Genomic DNA, 6,000 nt, shown 5'->3' with positions numbered 1-6,000 from the left:
CCTGATGTCCCCTTTGTGTTTATCTGGATAGCATTTTACATCTCCCACAAAAGACATACATGTTTTCTCATTAAAAACCATAGCAAATTTTTAACAGTGAAGGCTTCAGATATGTTTTTCTTTAATAATTGTTTTATAAATAATCTTCATAATTTCTGACTTGTTCTGCCATGGCGTCAAAAATTACAGGGCAATTTCTGATACAGTGCCATCTTTCTTTCCATCCTACAGTAATACGTAGAAAGTGTGCTGGTTGCACTATTCAAACCTGCTAAAGTGTTCTCTTTTCAAAATAGACAATCCCTCTCCACTCCTAGCGATCTCATGAATATGATTACAGAGACCTCCCATGGATTATATTTAGTGTATTAGTGGAGTTTTGCTTGTTTTTTTTTTTTTTTTTGCTATCTTACCAGTGTTTCAAGAGTATTAGCTGTTCTCAAAGATTAAAATACATTTCTCCCTGCTTTAAGAAAAACAATTAAAACTGAAATTAGCTAATGTTCCCGGTATTAACTATTGCATCTGCTGACCTCCATCTGTGGGAATGAGGATGGAAAGTGGAAAGGTCTTAGCAAAGGAAGGGAGGCAGGACGGGTATGTATGTGATTGTTAAGCTGTTTAACTTAGAGCTATCCTGGAAGCAACATTGGCAGGTGGTCCAAAATCTAGATTTATAGCTCTTTGAGCTTTTTGGGACTTTAAGAGAAGTCTTGATCAGTTGTTTTAAAGCATAAATTATAAATCATTTGTAATGGAGGAAAAGATGAAACAAAACTCCCACATTGCTGTTATTGCCCTGATGAATTATTTGTTTGCTTGTCTAAAAAATATAAGGCAGATACTTCTGCTGTTTTAAACTTTATTGAGAGACAGACAAAGAAATCTCATCCATTGGTTCACTCCCCAAATGCCCAGCTAGGCTGGGATGGAGTAGAGAACTCCACTTGGATCTCCCGGGGGAGGGGGGCTGATAGGGGTCCAGTTACTTCAGCCACAACAGCTGCATTAGCAGGAAGCCGGAGTGAGCAAGGCAAGGATGTCAAGCCAGGCTTTGAGACAGGACCAAAGTCCGACCAACACCCACCATGACACTCCAGCTTTCTTTTTTATTATTATACTTATCTAGTTTTCATTGGAAAGTCAGATATGCAAAGAGAGGATATACAGAGAAAGAAAGATCTGTCTGCTGGTTTATTCCCCAAGTGGCCCCAATAGCCAGAGTTGAGCCGATCTGAAGACAGGTGCCTGGAGCTTCTTCTAGGTACAGGGTCCCAAGGCTTTGGGCCATCCTCGGCTGCTTTCCCAGGCTACAAGCAGGGAGCTGGATGGGAAGTGGAGCAGCAGGGATATGAACTAGTGCCCATATGGGATCCAGGCACATGCAAAGCAAGGATTTAGCCACTAAGCTACAGCACTGGCCCTCAGCTTTTTGATATTTTGATTTCTTAAAAGCCCAGTCCCTCATATGAAGCACAGAAAGTAATTCTATTTTCTTAAAAAATAATGGGGAATCCTCCAGAGGACTCCTGCAGGGGAGGAAGTTCACAGGACAGCAATGAATTGGAGATCATTATGCTAAAGGAAATGAGCCAATCCCAAAAGGTCAGATACCGCATGTTTGCTCTATAAGATAACTTCCACCAAAATCGCAACGCTAATATGGTTGTGTTGCTCATCTTCTTATGGAGTGGCTGTTTCTTGTTTAAATTTGCAGTTTTGTAGTGTCTAATCTAATTATTTTTGCTATAAATCTTTTCACATTTCCTAGATATTTGTATCTCTCCCAATACATTCTTGTGATTCATTAACTGATTATTCATAAGAGATGGATTGCTTGTAAACACTTGAGATTGTAAATGTCCATTTTGACACTGTTTGAGGGTCTAGTTTGTAATTGTAATTCCTTCAGCGCTACAACAGTCATGCACTAACACCTATTCCTACAAGATTACACTTGATTCCCATTTTCATTGTGATCCTTTTTTTTTTTTGTAGCATGTTTGTTAACTTCATGTTTATGAAAATGTATTATTTTCACCCAGTCGTGGACGGTGCTCCCTGATTCTGTATTTAAGGGATAGATAATGGAAGCGTAGCAGGGACTTATATTCAGACATGGAGACAAAGTGCTGTGTGTCTCTATGCATACAGACCACAGATGGACTCCCAGTGCAAGAACTGAACACATCCTAACAGTAGGATGATGCACTCTGACATTGTCCATGCCTACATTGTTGGGAAACACTTTAATAGCAGCATGATGGACTTGTGAATGTTCGTGAAAGACGTTCATTGTAAAACTAGAAGGGATATTACTCCGGGTGGAGGGGGAAGGGCTTTGGGGGAGGGCACAGGCAACCCCAGAGGCTATGGAACTATATCATAAAACAAAAAATATATATTTTTAAGTTTTCAAATTGGAAAGTCAGATATACAGAGAGGAGGAGAGACAGAGAAAGAACTTCTTGGGCCATCCTCGACTGCTTTCCCAGGCCACAAAGCAGGGAGCTGAATGGGAAGAAGGGCTGCTAGGACATGAACCGGCACCCATATGGGATCCCAACATGTGCAAGGCGAGGGCCTTAACCACTAGGCTACTATGCTGGGCCCAAAATAAAATATTTTTAAATGTGAAAAAAAAAATAATCGGGAACAAGGTATACCTAAATCTTGTACTTCTGATAAAGAATTCAGTAGTAATGAAAATGACTAACTAGTATCACAGTGATTCTAACATACCTTTAGCAATTTATAATTTCCTAAGACACTTTGTATAAATTAATTAATTTGATTCTGATGAAAATTTGGAGATGATGTTATTACCCCTATTTTTAAAATGGAGAAAATAGGGTAAGAAAAAAATGAATTGGTCCATTCAGGATATTTTTTAAAGTATTATTTATTTAAAAAAGAGAAAGACACAGAAAGCCAGAGAGAATCCTTCTGCTGATTCACTTCCCAGACGGCTTCCTGCAATGGCCAGCACTGCATGAGGCCAAAACCAGGAGCCAGGGATTTTAGCCAGATCCTCCATATAGGTGGCAGGGGCCCCTAATGCTTGGGCCATACTCCTCAGTGTGAGAAAAGCAACTTTTCTCAGGTCATTAGCAGGAAGCTGGATTGGAAGTGTAACAGCCAGGATGTGAACTGGCACACATACACGATGCTGGCATCATAGGCACTGGCTTTATCCCGTATGCCACAATGCTGACTTTATCCAGCATCAGTTATTTGGTAGGTGAGAGAGGGGTCTATCTCCCAACCCTTTTAGTAGTGCAATAGTCAGTTTGTGCCCCTCAAAATAACAGGAAACATCTATGAGGTCCAACGGCTTCCAACATTTTAAATTAATGTCAGTTTCCTTATCAAATTCACTTGTAAATGTTTTCTCGTAATCGCAAGACCAGTCCTGCTCAATCACACACTCCATTCTTGTTCTTATTAGTTACTTTAAAGTTACAGTTTCTTTTTACTCATACCCAAACTGTCCCAGGCCCATTTTCTCACCCCCTGTTGACCTCCTTTGATACTGTTTCCACAGTAAAAACCACAATTTCGTTGTAAGTCCTCCACATCCTCTAACCTCCTAGAGTCTTATCTTCTTGGCATTCACTGAAACTTGGCTTTTCCCCAAAGGCATCATTTCCCTTGAGGCTTGACAAGCAAAAGCTGCTTGTTCCTCCCACCTGCCTACATGCTGAGAGATCTGGAAGCAGTGTTAGCATTCTGCTCACTTTTAACTGCCACTTTCAGGTGATTCTATTCTACCTGCTCCCCACCCTCTGCCTTCATTCGAGTATCATGCCAGAGCATGCAGCATAATCATCACCATCTACTTCTAGATCATTCCCTTGGAGTCAGAGAGAGATTCAGCACCTGGCTCACAAATGCTGCCAAACTCCTATTGCCATGATCTCAGAAACTTCAGCATCTGACTCACATAGCCCTTTGTCTCTAATCCTCCTTAACCCAACCATGCCTGTTGCATAATCCTTAGGTGATGTTTACCCAGATTTTCTGAAAACCTGAACTTCAAACTCTCTTCACACCTCTGGATGCTCCTTCTGCAAGGCCTTTTGTACTCTTCTGAATTGCTAGTCATTTCTGCTCTTGAGAGTTGTTCGTTCAACTCTTTCACCCATTGTCCAATCTTCACTTCCTTCCCTTCCCTTCCCAGCCTACCCCCAATGCCCATAAACTCTGTGCAAAGCATGTGGGTCCCCACAACACCCTCTCTCTAGACTTCTATGCATGGCTTCAAGAGTTAACCTGCCTCAAGTCACAGTCCATTTCTACCACTTATTAATGATTCCTCCTTGAAAAAGTCTGATTTTTTCAAGGCTTCCATTTTCTCATTTGGAAAATAATAATAGCAATGCATATTTCATGATTATCACAAGTTATATATGACCCCATCTGCAAAGCAAAACACAAACTAACAAAAATTCTTTTTTACTCTCCCTAGATACCAGAAGTTTAATGGAAACTCTTGATAAAATACATTTGTAGAGCTTGAGACCTCCTGCTCTCATTGTTAACTGTTCGCTTCACAAGAAGTACAAGGCCATGGGATTAACTGATTCACGTCTGTGATTCTTAGGATAGGAGCAGGAGGATATTATGTGACTTATCCCACAAAAAGCTTAGAAACAAGCAAAAGACATGAAGAGATAGCTCACAAACAAATATATGATGGCTAAAAAGAAGATGCTCTTCCTCATTAGTAATCAGAGAAATGCACATCACAAATCAGATAACGTCTCACACACTTGAGACTGGCAAAACTAACAATATCAGATGTTGGGCAAGGTAATCTGAGGGGCATGTAAATCATTTAGTCACTTTGTGAACCAGGGTGGTGCAATCTGATTAAGCCAAACATTGATATACTATGAAAGCAAGAAATAATAAGCAACTGTATCCCTTTACAGGAGAATGGATAAAGAGGTGTGGAATGGTATGTTCATTCAAAGGAATATTGAACACAGACGCACATATACACACAAATGAAATATAACTACAATAATAACATCAATGTATCTTCAAAGCAATAGTGAAGGAAAGGGAAGAGAGTGAATCTGAAAAGTACATTAAGATAGCACTATAGAGTATAAGGACTCTGTGCACAGATTAACCTATTTGATTCTCATAACATCTACGTGAGGTAGATACTATTACTCTTATTTTACAGATGAGGAAACTGAAGCAAGGAAGTAACTTACGCAAAAACAAAAATAAGTGGCACCAACATTTGTTGCAACTCACAGCATCAGATACTGCCTGCTTTGCTTAACTAATTTATGAAAAGTTATCTTTATAAATCAATACTATGAGTCAGCATGGGAGAATCTAGTTAAATCTCATGACTTACTCTCTTCTGCAAATTCCATCACTTAAGTACAAACTTAGTTCACAGTTTGAGATTCATTTAAATGGTCTTTTGGGGCACATGTAGCAGTTTAAAGTACTCAACTTGAATGTGCCAGGATTCCATATGGTCGCTGGTTCTAACCCTGGGGGCCATGCTTCCCATCAGCTCCCTGCTTGTGGCCTGGGAAAGCAGTTGAGGACGGCCCAAAGCTTTGGGTTCCTGCACCCTTGTGGGAGACCTGGAAGAAGCTCCTGGCTTGAGATTGGCTCAGCTCTAGCCATTGAGGTCACTTGGGGAGTGAATCAAAGGATGGAAGATCTTCCTCTCTGATTCTCCTCCTCTCTGTATATCTGTATTTCCAATAAAAATAAATAAATCTTTTTTTTTAAATGGTCTTTTGAATCATTTCCAAGTATCGCTTCTGGAAATCCAGAAAGTGCTTAGGACCCTGAGGTCCTAGAACTTCATTTCAGTTCCTCCCTTTTATTTATTTAAATCAGAATGCTAATAACTAGGAGAAAATCCAGGAATGTGCATCACAGGAGTAACCATTCCCCAGGAGCTTCTCCCTAGCCTGCTTTCATTTACATTCCTAAAACCCACAGGGAAGAAATTCAGCAGGTGGA

The sequence above is a fragment of the Ochotona curzoniae genome, unplaced genomic scaffold (genome assembly GCF_017591425.1).
Source record: "Ochotona curzoniae isolate NIBS_2020 unplaced genomic scaffold, NIBS_Ocur_1.0 scaffold_3890, whole genome shotgun sequence".
NCBI classification, from domain to species: Eukaryota; Metazoa; Chordata; class Mammalia; order Lagomorpha; family Ochotonidae; genus Ochotona; species Ochotona curzoniae.
This window is presented reverse-complemented; position numbering follows the sequence as displayed.